Source organism: Papaver somniferum, chromosome 10, assembly GCF_003573695.1.
Source record: "Papaver somniferum cultivar HN1 chromosome 10, ASM357369v1, whole genome shotgun sequence".
NCBI lineage: Eukaryota > Viridiplantae > Streptophyta > Magnoliopsida > Ranunculales > Papaveraceae > Papaver > Papaver somniferum.
Window position 1 is genome coordinate 95,749,836 of NC_039367.1, and position 17,347 is coordinate 95,767,182.

General features: G+C 38.0%; 1 pseudogene; it reads left to right on the forward strand.

Moving 5' to 3' along the window:
• Positions 1 to 8,740: 8,740 nt before the first annotated feature.
• Positions 8,741 to 8,840, forward strand: LOC113319784 (annotated as a pseudogene).
• The last annotated feature ends 8,507 nt before the right edge of the window (positions 8,841 to 17,347 follow it).

A 17,347-nucleotide genomic window follows, 5' to 3' on the forward strand; every position in this document is an offset into this window, starting at 1 on the left:
TCAACGTCAACCACACAGAAAGTTATTTCGGTGGTCATGGTCTTGAGAGGAATCCGCATGGTGAATTCTCCTTTTGGATTGTTAGCTCATCCATTAAACTCGTAGATTTTGTAAGTGGAAGGGATAAGTTCTTCATCTTTACCACTAATGGTCTTATACGCTTGGTAAAATAGAATATCTACCGAACTGCCAGAGTCGATCAGTATCATGTTTATTGCCCATGTGTCGGCGTCATTGTCTTCTTCTCCTTCCATTTTTAATTTGGGTTTGATTTCTAACTTTGAAGGCGAGAAATAGTTATCTTATAACCGAGAATGATAATCCTTTTCTTAAGGGTGTGAAAGCTTTAAAAGAATTTCATGAGGTTAAATTTCAAGCTCAAGTGGAGAGAGATCGGGCTACTAGCGAAAAAACGCATTAATTGAAAGAGATAACCTGATCCATTCTCGAGTACTTATAGAAAATAAAGATGAGTTTGCGTGGGCTGCTAAGGTTATTGATAACGCTAGGAATGGTTTAGCCACAAATGTTAGCCTAGAGTCTGATCATGCTGAATTGGTTAAGACTATTATTTCTGAGAAAGAAGGTTGCTCATAATTCTTTTATAACATATCCAATTTTTGTGTTGCTTTCTGATTTTCATGCGGTTTTAATCCTTTTTTTTGTAGATAGCGAGAAGAAGCATCTTGAGGAAATTGAGAGTTGGAAGGAGAAGTTTTCTTCCAGAGATTCTAAATACCGCAGGCTCAAGAAGAAGTTGATGGTTACTGTCTCCAATTTAAATAAGGAAGCACTTCGCTTGCGTCACTTGCACGTTAAGAAGTACGCAGAGAAAATTTGTGTCGAACATAAAATTCCTCTGCCAGATTTTGATTTACCTGAAGTTCCTGCTAATGAAGAAGACTTTGAAATTTCTGATAGCGAAGCGGAATATGAGGAGTGTGAAGAAACTGAAGATGAAGATGGCAGTGGTTCAGAGACTGGGCGAGATTCTGAGTTCGAAGAAGATTCCTCCAAAAGTAGTGGAGTTGACACGGACGGGAAATATCCTTGCTTTCTCTTGTTATACTTTTCTCTTGTGTAGTCTCGTCCTTGCTTTGTGCTACATTTTCCTTATTCATTTGTGTATGATGTATATTCTCGAGCTTTTGAGGATTTTTTCTTCAATGCAAATTCTTCTCCTATCTTTACCTTTATGTTAATCCTACGCTTAACCATGAGTGAAAAGAAAAGTGTTATTCTTTATAATTATTAGAATTAATAAAGCGGTAATAATTTATTGTATAAGTCTATCATATGAAGGCGGATAATATTTTATATTTATGCTTACATTCTCATTCTTGCCTCTGTTTTTCGCCTTAATTTGATTGTCTTTTGGTGCGTGCGTTACTAGTCGCTCACAGACATAAGGGTGTGATGTTTAATGAAATTTCTATCCTTATTATAAGTGCATTACTTTTCGCATTAATGAAATTATGAGTTTTGTATGGTACCTGCCTCAGTTGTTTTACCTTTTTATACATTTCCTTTGCGTCTTTGTTGGTTCCTGCCTCAGTTGTTATCTTCGTGTCTTAGCATCTATCTATTCTTCTCTTATCTATTTCATATATGTGAGCGTCAATTTCGCTTAAGATTTCTATTTATTTTTCTCTGATCTGCCTTCCTGTAAAACAATGTTAGTAACATTTTATAGGTCTATTTGTGCTTTGTATGAGGTCTTACTGAGCCTCCCTAATTAGAGGTCTTATTATGCCTACCCTTGTTAATAGGTCTTATGTTTGCCCCAAGGTATTATTCTTGGTCGGGCGGTGAAATCGCAGGCGGTCTTTACACTTTCATGCAATGACCCATTGATTGCACCTTATCATCTTTAGTATTATTACATCTTCAGGATATATTGACGCGCCAATACGGCAGGCCTATACTCTCCCTTGAGTCATAGACCCACGATATTGACGTCTTTTGACACAATTCAGCTCCCTAATAGAGGGTGTCACCCTTATATTCCCCCTGACTTCCCCTTCAAGGAAGCTTACCCCTACCGGGTTAGAGTGGGCTCTTGCCATCCAGTTATGTCGAAAATCAGTTGTTTTCGTGATATCGTCCGAGATCACACCCTAATGGGGTTTCTTTGGGGCCGAGTGCATCATAGTCAGGACTTGTCCAGGCACGCTCCAGACGCCCCAGGCATCCTTCACTCAACCGTGTATCGCGCCGTCCTAATTGAGTTTCTGCACTCCTTAGGAGAGAGCTTAGTACCTTAGTCTTTAAACTAAGGAGTCTCTGCCGGATAGGCTTTTCTTTCGCCCATATTCTCCATGACTCAGGTTTCATGGATGGTATGGCTTTCACCCGGAACATGCATTCTCGGTTTTCCCCAACCATGACGTGTTTTAGATCTTATTATTGCCTCTTGCAACTGTGCGAACTAGGGTGCATGCCACGATTGGATGCCTAGCCTCCCTAGTTAGAGGTTTTAAATTTTATTTCCTCCTATTGAGGTCTTATTACGAGGTTTTATTGTTGCCTCGTTCTTCTACTTGTATCTTTTAATGAAATATTCAATTTTGAAGAAATAATATTTTTCATTATCATTCATATCTACGATTCATACATTGTTGACTTCTTCTTTCTTCACTAATTCGCCAACATAATAACTGTTACTTAACATATCTTAGATTCATCATCCTCGCACCAGTATTACTTTGCTGGAATGCATTTTCATTGTCGCGTCGGCTAATTGTAGTACTTCTTCAAATACTTTTGGTTCCAAAGATGATCAACCATTTCACCGATACTTTTTCCATCTTTATTCATCAATTCATACATTCCATTTCCAGCGTCCTTATTTATAACATATGGTCCATCCCATACACTCTTTTCTTTTCCATATTTAACTTTCTTGTAGTGCGGTATTATCCGCAGTACTAGCTCTCCTGACTGGAATTTACCTTGTTTTACGCGCCTGTTATGATCATGGTATGATGCGGATGTTGTCACCTTAGCTTTAGTCTGCTTAGCCGCATCTTTATTTTTCTCTGCATCTTTGCCTTTCAATGCTGCCGCTTTAGTATAATTATTATCCATTTATTCTTCCTTGGTCACTAGATCAACCATCAACCTTTCTTTACGTCTCTCCTCCTTTGATGCATCTTTCCAATTTTTTCTTTTATTCGCCCGTTCTTCACTCTGCTCAACATCAATTCCATTACATACTTTTGCTTCTGTTGTATCTCCTCTGATTACTCCTACACCTTGGGGTAGTGGAAATTTGATGCATTGATGATATGTAGAGGCCACTCCCAAGATATTGTGTAGCCATGATCTTCCTATCAAAGCATTATATGGAGACTCAACGTGATGTATTTTCAAATGTTGTTGTAGATAGTGGTAAAAACTAGGTTCTTTCGAACTTGTGAAGGTAACTTTTTTTTTAGATTTAATTAAATTGTTAAGACAATAACAAAGTGATTGAAATATTTTTGGAGGAAACTGGGGCTAAGGATTTCACTTTTCTACCAATTAAATTGATATTTCTAATATTTATTATGCAAATTTTTCCTTTAAAATAATTTTAATTATTGCAAAAACTGATTTTTTAAAATAATAACTGTAAGTTAAAAGCATGGAATATCAAAAACTCTAAGTCAATCATAATCCAGCAATCAAAACAACAATTATTTAATAAAAATCTTTGGAAAAATCCTATATACTCAAGGCAAATAATTAAATAAATTTAATTGCATAAATAATAAAAATAGAAATTACCAATTTTTTTATTGGTGGAATTGCTTCCTCCGTCGCCCCAGAGAATAAGTTTAGCTCATCATGGTGTAATGCATATCAAAATATATTATTATTGCTCCAAAGTTGATTACAAATGAGTAAACAATGCAACAGAGAAATCGCAACAGCAGTTCCTGTTGCGAAGACGATGTTGAACTGTTACAGAGAAACAATTGGTGACGGAAATTAAAGTTTTGTGGTTGAATATGCTGTTGCAAATCGGATGAAGGAACCGTGGCCGATTCCTTGTTCTTCAGAGCAGCAGCAACGTGTATTTCTGTCAAGTTTTCTCTTGATGATTTCGACCTCCTAAACTCCTCCAAACACTCGCTCACCTTTCCCAAACTGTTTTGCCTTTTATTTATAGTGTTTCAGGACCAAAAATCCCATCATTTATTGTGTATATTCTCCATTTAATCCGAATATTCCTTGCTGCCCATAATAACGATAATTTCCATTTTTAAGCCCATGCACGCGTTAGATTCGATCTTGCACGCTCTAGTTAGCCTTCTCCACGTCTCAGCACTCTTTCGACTCTAGTAGAACTCCTCCATGCACACAAGAACTTCAATTTTGCTCGTGTTACAGTACACGTGCTCTGTTTTGGGTGTGTGAATCATCACGCGTTTTCCAGCCAATTCCGATCGAACCCACTGCCCAAAATTTGTTCCTTAACCTATATCACATCTCTCTATCAAATTTCAGTCATTGAATCGACCCGTAACCCCTTCATTTTTGTGATCAACCTTCTGCCAGTTGAGAAATTAATTTCCCGCCAAAAAACAGTTTTCAAACGTAGAAGAAAGGGTGTCCCCCTATCCTGAACTGGGGTGCGAATAGCAGGTGTCCACTGAGGTGCCCCTTAACCGATAGTGAGAGTCCGAATAAAAATTGTCCTTCAAGGGTGCCCCGGGCAACTTTTCGAGCCGAATTTTCCAAAAATGTTTATTTCCTAAAAATACATAAAAACACAATATTAGTACAAAAATAGAGTTCCAACAATACGGACATTGAGGAAAAATTAGACACAAAAATGCGTCTATTAAATACCCCCAAACTTATTATTTGCTAGTCCTCGAGCAAATTTATTCTAGAAAGGAAAATCATTTGAACCCCTAGGTGGCCCTAGTGGCTGAGTGTTGTCTCCGGAGGGTTTACCAGAGGTGTACCCACAAAAACTTTACTCCAGACCCTAACTATCTACGCAAAATCTTGGAAAGCACTAAAGAACCTCCTTGCTTGGCATACTTATTAATTATAGGAGGAAGTACCCTGATGCGAAATTCCAATTACTGTACACGAGTTTTCACTCAAGGATACTAAAATTCATATAAGTGACAGAGCTCTACTAAGATAGTTTCACGATGGACATCATACTCGGAGTCAGACTAATCACATGAAAAGATTAAGAAGATGGAAAAGAAAAATGTAGATGGTTGAAAAGTGAACAGTGTTTACCATATCTGTCTGAAGGCCTCTGCCAAGGTGAACCTAACCTAAATGACTGAGATACTGGTCTGACTAATATTAACACCCTGGCATATACAAGGGAACCAGTGGTCAATAATCCTAACTCTAGGTCAACACAACTGGCATATACAAGGGTACCAGTGGTCGACTTTATTAAACACACATTTATTTAAGAACTAACAACATGATTGGACCTTGTGGATCCAAGCGCATGTTTTTTGTCAGCAGGTTACATGGTAATTCCCGTGGATCCTGCATTCCACGCTTGTTTAGGCGACGGAGACAGGGAGAACACACACATATTGCTATCCAAGTGTTAGTATTTATTCCGATTGGTCTACTGGTCTGGTTTAATTTATTTTATTTTTTTTGTTTCTTTTTTTTTTATTTTTTTGAAAAGATAACTCGGTCACTCTATTTCACCCTAGCAAAGGTAATAACTTGAATCGTGTGTCCCACCAAATCGCTTGAAATAAAAGAAAACTGAAAATAGAAAGTGAAAAGGACTCGACGAGATATGGAGAAACTATCATGTTATTTCTAACACCTGAGCTCTGTGCTTTTATGAATAGACTCTATAGATGTTTCCATCTAGTCATATTGGTTCCTCAACTCCTAAAACAAAAATGTTTCCATCCACTTAGATTGGTTAGTGCTATCCTTAATAGGCGTAAATTTCTAGGCTCTGGAGTTTATTTATTGCAACTTAAAACTAACAAAAAGTTTCTTCCCCACCCCCAAACTTAAATCTAACATTGTCCTTGATGTTCTAAAGATAAAATTAAAAGCATGAACAAGGAGAAACTGTTACCACTTGAAGGAAAAGAGTTAAGGAAAGATATTACCATGTTGCATGAGATTGGGTTACCTCCCAAGAAGTGCTAAGTTTAAAGTCTTCAGCCAGACATCAAATTCCTCAAAAAGGATCTTCACCTTCCAAAGTCATATACCAATAGCCGAAAAAGTTGTGGGTCCATAATACCAAATAGAGCTAACACCAATATGAGACAACTTCACTGGTTCAGAGAAATGAACAGAAGGAGTACATCCTCATCTAAGGTTTCTTGCAAGACAACCGGATCTATCTAGAGCCTCCAGTTGGGCTTCATAAGTGTGTCTTGAAAAATAGATTCATCCGAAAAACGGGTTTCTAATATATGGATTTCCTCTTGAACAGTATCAGGCGGATCAGGTTGTGGAGTCTGAATAGACTCAAGCGATACCTCAGATGCACTAGGCTTGAGTCCCAAGTTAGGGACTTCTACTGGGGATAATTGACAATCTTTACCCCCAAACTTATAGTTTTGGGTGTCTCTACATAAACTAGTCACAATATTCCTAATTTCTAGACCATCCGGTTCCTGAAAAAGGTCAATTGCTTTCTCTGAGTTATAATCAGGTGGTTCATCCTCTAAATTGTTTTGAGGTATACTAGCTATAGGACTTATATGTTTCATATCCTCTATGGTCATCCCTAGAGTTTCCTTATTGTGTTGAAGCACGGTTACTGGCCTAATCTCATGATCACTATCCAAATCGGAAGTTATAGGAAAAATCTCAGATGGGCGTACAAATGCATAATTGGGGTCCAACTTAGGAGGATCTTTAGGCTCTTCGAAATAAGGGATTAAGGTAGATTCGGTAGCTAGTAATGGTTCAAACCTAGATTTCCATCTATCGGTATCTAACATAGGAATAGAATCCAACAGAGCATTTACTTGTTCAATGTTGCTATCATCGTCGAAATGCATGCTAAAACGGGCTAGCCAACTCTCTAATGGATCTTCCGATTCGGTGTTTGGTACAGACTTCGGAACTAAGGTTCCTATCATGTTGACCTCTTCAATGCACGTGTCATCTAGCTCAGAATGTATCTTATTGACATTAAAAATATTCAACTCAATAGTCATATTACCAAAAGATAGATTCATAATACCATTTCGACAGTTTATGATTGCATTAGACGTAGCTAAGAATGGGCGACTTAAAATCACAGGTATCTGGTTCTCTGGGTCAGGGACAGGTTGGGTATCTAGGACAACGAAATCCACAGGATAAATAAACTTGTCGACCTCAATAAGAACATCCTCTATCACACCACGAGGAATTTTAACAGACCTATCATCTAACTGGAGTGTTATCTTGGTAGGTTTCAATTCACCAAGTCCTAGCTTTAAGTACACATGGTATGGTAGTAGATTCACATTGGCTTCTAAGTCAAGTAAAGCTTTTTCTACCTGGTATTTGCCTATCGTGCAAGCAATGGTAGGTGCACATGGGTCTTTATACTTAGGAGTTGTGGTGTTTTGAATAATCGAACTTACATGACAAGTTAAAAAGGCATTTTTAGGGACACTAAGCTTTCCCTTTCGTGTACACATATCTTTGAGGAACTTGGCATAAGCTGGTAGTTGCCTAATTGCTTCTAGTAACAGAAGGTTTATGGTAACTTTCTTAAAAACCTCCATTATATCATTAAAGTTGGATTCACTTTTTGTTGGTACTAATAGCTGGGGAAATGGGGCTCTGGGGACAAAGACGGGCTCAACAGGACCCTCATTTGTCTCTTTAGAGACTCTATCAGTCTCTTCATTCTATGGTTCAGACGGGTGAACTACAGCATGTTCACTTTCAGGTATGTCGACCTTATTATCAACTTTCCTTCCACTCCTAAGGGTCGTAACAGAGTTAACATGACTGTACGATTTCTCTGCTTTAGGATTGGGTTGAGTTTGACTAGGAAACTTACCTTTTTTCCCTCAAAGACTCATTTATATGACTAACCTGGGTTTTCAACTCGGAAATAGCCTGAGAGTTATCCTGACCTATTCTCTTATTTTATTTTATACCTCGAGCAACAGATTGTTGAAACTCCATAGTGTTACGAGTTAACAAAGCAAGAGACTCTTCTAAACTCATAATCTTCTTATCTGAAGGGTTCTGAAACTGTGTCGGGGCTGAAGGATTCTTAGGATAGCCAAAACCTGGGGTAGCTTGAGAGTTACTAGACTGACCTTGATTCTGGCCCTTAGGCCAAGAAAGGTTGGGATGGTTTCTCCAACCAGGGTTATAGGTTTCTGAATAAGGGTCAAACTTCTGACGGTTATCGAATCTAGTGTTGTTATAAAGAGCATTTGCTTGCTCTTCAACAGTATGGTCTTCCAAAAAAGGCTCTATTCTACCACTAGTACCACTAGAATGACCTAATTCCAACGCTTCTAACCTTTTGGCTATGGCTGCTATTTTAGCATCTGACTCATAGGATCCTTCTACCCTATTGACATTTCCTCTACTTAGAAGAATTGTTTTCTGGGGTTCCCTATTATTTTCCCATTGTTGGTTCTTATTGGCGATTTCATTCAAAAATGTCATCGCCTCATCAACAGTTTTATTTTCAAACCCACCTGTGCATAAGGACTCAACCATGGTTGTTGTTGAATAGTCTAAACCCTCGTAGAGGATCTGAACTAACCTAACCTTCTCTAAACCATGATGAGGACATTGAGAAATTAAGTCATTGAAACTTTCTAAATACCTATATAAAGATTCTCCCTCTTGTTGAGCAAAAGTACAAATTTGTGTCCTAATAGACGATGTTTTGTGCCTTGGGAAACACTTATGTATAAAGGCAGATGTAAGTTGTTCATAGGTTTCAATTGACTCAGAATCCAAACTATACATCCAAGATTTGGCTTTATCTTTTAAGGAAAAGGAGAATAACCTAAGTTTCAGTGCATCATCACTAAGGTTTTTAATTTTCAGAGTACTACATACTTCCTCAAATTCCCTAACATGAAAATAGGGGTTCTCATTCTCTTTTCCTAAAAAGGTTGGGAGCATCTGTAAATTCCCAGGTTTGAGTTCATAATTTGCCTCGGTTTCAGCTAACTTGATACAAGACGGGCGAGAGGTCCTAGTTGGGTTCAATAAAGCTTTTAAAGTTTCCATTTCTGGCACTACCAAAGGACTAGGAGAAATTTCTTCACAAAGACGCAGATTCTCAAAACTGAAGTTTCCAAAAACAGGGCTCTCTAAAGAAGAGTCTTCGAGCTCCCCGCCTCCACAAGAAGACCTACTAGGTTTATCACTAATCAGACGACCTAGAGTATCTCTTTTCCAATCCCTATTAACAAAATCGGGCATACACTAAAAAAAAATCAAAAAGAAATAAAAATCCTAACAGGAAGGTTCTAGCAATCACACAGCAGGCTGACCCGACTTCACCACAGCAAACCTAGAGATTTCTAGCAAACAACAAGCATGATGGCTCACTTAGGTTGTTTCTAGACTAGCTTCTATATCTCGAAAGGGAATTCGTTACAATTTAAGCAAACCCCTCTGGAATCAATCTGAGTCAAAGTAAGTTGAATCGAGGCGAGGGAAGCTTAGTGGAGCTTTGATACCCAAGGCCTCACCGCACTACAAGGCGGCGCAGTCACGCATTCAACTCACAGAAACCGTCATGAACTTCAAAGTATGCTAAAAGAATAACCAATATCCTTCGAAAATTTTTCCTAACAAGATCGATACCCTATAGGTCTCTTTCTAATCAGATTTTAAAGCTTGGGTTAGCGTTAGGTTTTGTTCTCCTAAAGCGGGCAAGAAGGGAGCGGCAATGAAATCCGAACCCTTATCTTGTTTAGGCCAGGCCTTTCCCTTTACTAGGAAAATAAAGACAGTCCAAATTTGTCCTCAATCAATAATCACCTTAAGGAATACAGTAACTCGCTTACAGGAGATTCGCGAGTGTTTCGATTGGACTTACCTCCCGTACCAGACGGGGGATGAACCGTTGTCGTCGACTCGGGCCATGACTCCTATGCCGTGTGCGAACCCGAGGGGCCGAGGTTGATATTGTAATCACCGTCCTTCCCTGCACACAGTTTGTATTTAACTACCCTTCCGTAGGGTTTTTAAAAAAATAATAAAGTCCAAGAGTCCAGTCCAAAGTCCAAATAAAGTAAAGTGCAAAAGAAAAAGAAAAATAACCTAAAAAAAATATAAAAATCTCTCTTTTTTTTCTCTCTTTTCTATATATAAAACAATAAAAGAAAATTCCTCTTTCGCTCCTTTCGCTTTAAGCTTTTCCTTCCAAGGTCCTTAGTACTCCACTTCGAACCTGCAAATCAAAGACAAAAAGAAACGTAAAAAGGAAAAAAAAAATAATAAACCTAAAAAAAAAATTCTACCTAAGCACAGGTCCGCGTCGGCGGCGCCAAAAATTTGATATATTTTCAAATGTTGTTGTAGATAGTGGTAAAAACTAGGTTCTTTCGAACTTGTGAAGGTAACTTTTTTTTAGATTTAATTAAATTGTAAAGAAAATAACAAAGTGATTGAAATATTTTTGGAGGAAACTGGGGCTAAGGATTTCACTTTTCTACCAATTAAATTGATATTTCTAATATTTATTATGCAAATTTTTCCTTTAAAATAATTTTAATTATTGCAAAAACTGATTTTTTAAAATAATAACTGCAAGTTAAAAGCATGGAATATCAAAAACTCTAAGTCAAGCATAATCCATCAATCAAAATAACAATTATTTAATAAAAATCTTTGGAAAAATCCTATATACTCAAGGCAAATAATTAAATAAATTTAATTGCATAAATAATAAAAATAGAAATTACCAATTTTTTTATTGGTGGAATTGCTTCCTCCGTCGCCCCAGAGAATAAGTTTAGCTCATCATGGTGTAATGCATCTCAAAATATATTATTATTGCTCCAAAGTTGATTACAAATGAGTAAACAATGCAACAGAGAAATCGCAACATCAGTTCCTGTTGCGAAGACGATGTTGAACTGTTACAGAGAAACAATTGGTGACGGAAATTAAAGTTTTGCGGTTGAATATGCTGTTGCAAATCGGATGAAGGAACCGTGGCCGATTCCTTGTTCTTCAGAGCAGCAGCATTGTGTATTTCTGTCAATTTTTCTCTTGATGATTTCGACCTCCTAAACTCCTACAAACACTCGCTCACCTTTCCCAAACTGTTTTTCCTTGTATTTATAGTGTTTCAGGACCAAAAATCTAATAATTTATTGCGTATATTCTCCATTTAATCCGAATATTCCTTACTGCCCATAATAACGATAATTTCCATTTTTAAGCCCATGCACGCGTTAGATTTGATCATGCACGCTCTAGTTATCCTTCTCCACGTCTCAGCACTCTTTCGACTCTAGTAAAACTCCTCCATGCACACAAGAACTTCAATTTTTCTCGTGTTACAGTACACGTGCTCTGTTTTGGGTGTGTGAATCATCACGCATTTTCCAGCCAATTCCGATCGAACCCACTGCCCAAAATGTGTTCCTTAACCTATATCATATCTCTCTATCAAATTTCAGCCATTGAATCGACCCGTAACCCCTTCATTTTTGTGATCAAACTTCTGCCAGTTGAGAAATTAATTTCCCGCCAAAAAACAGTTTTCAAAGGAAGAAGAAAGGGTGTCCCCCTATCCTGAACTGGGGTGCGAATAGCAGGTGTCCACTGAGGTGCCCCTTAACCGATAGTGAGAGTCCGAATAACAATTGTCCTTCAAGGGTGCCCGGGGCAACTTTTCGAGCCGAATTTTCCAAAAAAATTTATTTCCTAAAAATACATAAAAACACAATATTAGTACAAAAATAGAGTTCCAACAATACGGACATTGAGGACAAATTAGACACTAAAATGCGTCTATCACAACGTCAACCACACAGAAAGTTATTTCGGTGGTCATGGTCTTGAGAGGAATCCGCATGGTGACTTCTCCTTTTGGATTGTTAGATCATCCATTAAACTCGTAGATTTTGTAACTGGAAGGGATAAGTTCTTCATCTTTACCACCTATGGTCTTATACACCTGATAAAATAGAATATCTACTGAACTTCCAGAGTCGATCAGTATCATGTTTATTGCCCATGCATGTGCGTCATTGTCTTCTTCTCCTTCCATTTTTAATTTGGGTATGATTTCTAACTTTGAAGGAGAGAAATAGTTCTCTTATAACCGAGAAGGATAATCCTGTTCTTAAGGGTGTGAAAGCTTTAAAAGAATTTCATGAGGTTAAACTTCAAGCTCAAGTGGAGAGAGATCAGGCTACTAGCGAAAAGAACGCATTAATTGAAAGAGATAACCTGATCCGTTCTCGACTACTTATAGAAAATAATGATGAGTTTGCATGGGCTGCTAAGGTTATTGATAACGCTAGGAATGGTTTAGCCACAAATGTTAGCCTAGAGTTTGATCATGGTGAATTGGTTAAGACTATTATTTCTGAGAAAGAAGGTTGCTCAGACTTCTTTTATAACATCTCCAATTTTTGTGTTGCTTTCTGATTTTCGTGCGGTTTTAATTCTTTTTTTTTTTGTAGATAGCGAGAAGAAGCATCTTGAGGAAATTGAGAGTTGGAAGGAGAATTTTTCTTCCAGAGATTCTAAATACCGCAGGCTCAAGAAGAAGTTGATGGTTACTGTCTCCAATTTAAATAAGGAAGCACTTCGCTTGCGTCACTTGCACGTTAAGAAGTACGCAGAGAAAATCTGTGTCGAACATAAAATTCCTCTGCCAGATTTTGATTTCCCTGAAGTTCTTGCTAATGAAAAAGACTTTAAAATTTCTGATAGCGAAGCGGAATATGAGGAGTGTGAAGAAACTGAAGATGAAGATGGCAGTGGTTCAGAGACTGGGCGAGATTCTGAGTTCGAAGAAGATTCCTCCAAAAGTAGTGGAGTTGACACGGGAGGGAAATAGCTTTGCTTTCTATTGTTATACTTTTCTCTTGTGTAGTTTCGTCCTTGCTTTGTGCTACATTTTCCTTCTTCATTTGTGTATGATGTATATTCTCGAGCTTTTGAGGCTTTTTTCTTCAATGAAAATTCTTCTCCTATCTTTACCTTTATGTTAATCCTACGCTTAACCATGAGTCAAAAGAAAAGTGTTATTCTTTATAATTTTTAGAATTAATAAAGCGATAATAATATATTGTATAAGTCTATCATATGAAGGCGGATAACATTTTATATTTATGCTTACATTCTCATTCTTGCCTCTGTTTTTCGCCTTAATTTGATTGTCTTTTGGTGCGTGCGTTACTAGTCGCTCAAAGACATAAAGGTGCGATGTTTAATGAAATTTCTATCCTTATTATAAGTGCATTACTTTTCGCATTAATGAAATTATGAGTTTTGTATGGTACCTGAATTTCTTCTCGCTTGTTTTACCTTTTTATAAATTTCTTTTCGTCTTTGTTGGTTCCTTCCTCAGTTGTTATCTTCGTGTCTTAGCATCTGTCTATTCTTCTCTTATCTATTTCATATATGTGAGCGTCAATTTCGCTTAAGATTTCTTTTTATTTTTCTCTGATCTGCCTTCCTGTCAAATAATGTTAGTAACATTTTATAGGTCTATTTATGCTTTGTATGAGGTCTTACTGAGCCTCCCTAATTAGAGGCTTTATTATGCCTCCCCTTGTTGATAGGTCTTATGTTTGCCCCAAGGTATTATTCTTGGTCGGGCGGTGAAATCGCAGGTGGTCTTTACACTTTCATGCAGTGACTCATTGATCGCACCTTATCATCTTTAGTATTATTACCTCTGCAGGATATATTGACGCGCCAATACGGCAGGCCTATACTCTCCCTTGAGTTATAGCCCCACGATATTGACGTCTTTTGACACAATTCAGATCCCTAATAAAGGGTGTCACCCTTATATTCCCCCTGACTTCCCCTTCAAGGAAGCTTACCCTACCGGGTTAGGGTGGGCTCTTGCCATCCAGTTATGTCGAAAATCAGCTGTTTTCGTGATCTCGTCCGAGATCACACCTTAATGGGGTTTCTTTGGGTCCGAGTGCATCATAGTCAGGACTTGTCAAGGATGGCCAGGTACGGTCCAGACGCCCCAGGCACCCTTGACTCAACCGTGTACCGCGTCATCCTGATTGAGTTTCTGCACTTCTTAGGAGAGAGTTTAGTACCTTAGTCTTTAGACTAAGGAGTTTCTGCCGGATAGGCTTTCGTTTCGCCCTATTCTCCATGACTCAGGTTCCATGGATGGTATGGCTTTCACCCTGGCCATACATTCTAGGTTTTCCCCAACCATGACGTGCTTTAGATCTTATTATTGCCTCTTGAAACTATGCGAACTAGGGTGCATGCCACGATTGGATGCCTAGCCTCCCTAGTTAGAGGTTTTAATTTTTATTGCCTCCTATTGAGGTCTTATTATGAGGTTTTATTGTTGCCTCGTTCTTCTACTTGTATCTTTTAATGAAATATTCAATTTTGAAGAAATAATATTTTTCATTATCATTCATTTCTTCGATTCATACATTGCTGACTTCTTCTTTCTTCACTAATTCGCCTACATAATAACTACTACTTAACATATCTTAGATTCATCATCCTCACACCAGTATTACTTTGTTGAAATGCATTTTCATTGTCGCGTCGGCTAATTGTAGTACTTCTTCAAATACTTTTGGTTCCAAAGATGATCAACCATTTCACCTATACTTTTTCCATCTTTATTCATCAATTCATACATTCCATTTCCAGCGTCCTTCTTTATAACATATGGTCCATCCCATACACTCTTTTCTTTTCTATATTTACCTTTCTTGTAGTGCGGTATTATCCGCAGTACTAGCTCTCCTGGATGGAATTTACCTTGTTTTACGCGCCTGTTATGATCATGGTATGATGCGGATGTTGTTACCTTAGCTTTAGTCTGCTTAGCCGCATCTTTATTTTTCTCTGCATCTTTGCCTTTCAATGCTGCCGCTTTAGTATAATTATTATCCATTTCTTCTTCCTTGGTCACTAGATCAACCATCAACCTTTCTTTACGTCTCTCCTCCTTTGATGCATCTTTCCAATTTCTTCTTTTATTCGCGCTTTCTTCACTCTTCTCAACATCAATTCCATTACAGACTTTTGCTTCTGTTGTATCTCCTCTGATTACTCCTACACCTTGAGGTAGTGGAAATTTGATGCATTGATGATATGTAGAGGCCACTCCCAAGATATTGTGTAGCCATGATCTGCCTATCAAAGCATTATATGGAGATTCAACGTCAACCACACAGAAAGTTATTTCGGTGGTCATGGTCTTGAGAGGAATCCGCATGGTGACTTCTCCTTTTTGATTGTTAGATCATCCATTAAACTCGTAGATTTTGTAAGTGGAAGGGATAAGTTCTTCATCTTTACCACCTATGGTCTTATACGCGTGGTAAAATAGAATATCTACTGAACTGCCAGAGTCGATCAGTATCATGTTTATTGCCCATGCGTCTGCGTCATTGTCTTCTTCTCCTTCCATTTTTAATTTGGGTATGATTTCTAACTTGACCACCAATGGGCTTTCATGTAATTCTCCTCCTCCTGGTACTTCTTCCGCACTAAATGTGATTGGTTGCTTTTGCCAATCCTTGAGTTTTGACACCTTTGCCAGGTTGAATATCAATGCTTTTGAATGAATGAATTATTGAATTGCAGTACAAGTTCTTTGCGTTCGCTCCCACTTCTATTAAGTACGTCTTCTTTCGTGCCTCCATTCTCGATGCCTGTCCTTCCGGTGGTGGTGGTAGTTGTAGGTTTTGTGGTTGTGCGGCTAAGAAATGGTTTAATTTTCCTTGATCGATCATTTTTAGTATGATTCTTTTAACATTTCAACAGTTATTGGTGGTGTGGCCGTGAAAGCGATGATACGCACAAAACTCTCTGCTTCTTCTTCCTGATGGTGGTTCTTGTCCTAGATTTGGTGGTGCAGGTATTTCTTCCATTAAAATTACCTCCTTCCAAATTTTTTCTATTGTTGTATCTAGATGCGGAAATTTTATATCTTCATATACTCTGCTGTTTCCACCTGGCCTTTGATTATAATATCGTTTTTGTCCTCCACATCCTTCTACTTGGTTGTCAAACCTAGAAATCTTGTTATTACCTGCAAAGGTTTTATATTGTATTTCTCTATATTATTTTTCATACATTTCTTGATCTTTACTGCTCATTGCTACTTGCCTTTGTTTATCTTCTTCTATCGTCTTTTCTTGACTTCCCTGAGAGTTACTTCCAACAGCATTCGTTGTTCTTGGTAGTAGACTGGCATTCCCTTCTTTTGTGTTTGTAACCGCGACTGGATAAGATTCCATATCTCTTTGTTTTTCTTCAAGAGCAATGTACTCTTCTTGGAACTCACACAGCTCTGTCATAGTAATGGTATCTTTTATCCTGAATATCTGCGTATACAACAAATTTGTTAGAAAAAGTGCATTAATGAAAGCCAAGATGAAATTTCTTTCATCTACTCTTCCTGTCATCTCACTACACATTGTCCTCCAACGTGTGGTTAAGTTACGCAAGCTTTCATTGATTCTTCTCCTCAAACTGAATATCTTCTCTATTCCTGGCCGTAATATGTTGTTATTAATGTATGTTCCTAAGAAAATGATTTGTAGATGATTGAATGATATGATTGTTCCCATTGGAAGTCCCTCGAACCATTGTATAGCCTCTCCTGTTAAGCTAGCATGAAAATATGTACATAAGACCGCATCGTTATCTTCTCATTGCAACAGAGACCTGTTGTACGCCTTTATGTGTTGTACCGCACATGTACTTCCATCGAAAATGTTAGTAAAAACCGGTAACATGCACTTAGTTGGTATTCCTGCGAGTTTTATTTGTCTTCCGAAAGGTGTTTTTCCCGCTTCTTCTATTGCTTCATCTAATTTTCGCCTTCCTCCATCTCTTCGTGCCGTCATCATTGTTCTTACTTATGCTAACTCTCTTAGGATTGTTTCGTTCATAGTTTGATTTGCATCTTGCTGCATAGGTCTTTTCAACCTTTCTTTCCTCAGTCTGTTGTCATGCCTATTTTGGCGCACTGCCTCTTGTAGTTCTTGTTCTTCCGCCTCTTCTCTTCTTCTCCTTCGTTTGTCCCTTTCGTTCCTTTCATTTCTTGCATTGATATGTGCGTCATTATGTATTTCAGCTTCATCTTCACGGTTGCGTTGATTTCGCAACATTTCTCTTCCTTGTAATATCATCCTCCCTTGCTCTTCATCAGTTTCCTCTTTCTTATCATAATATG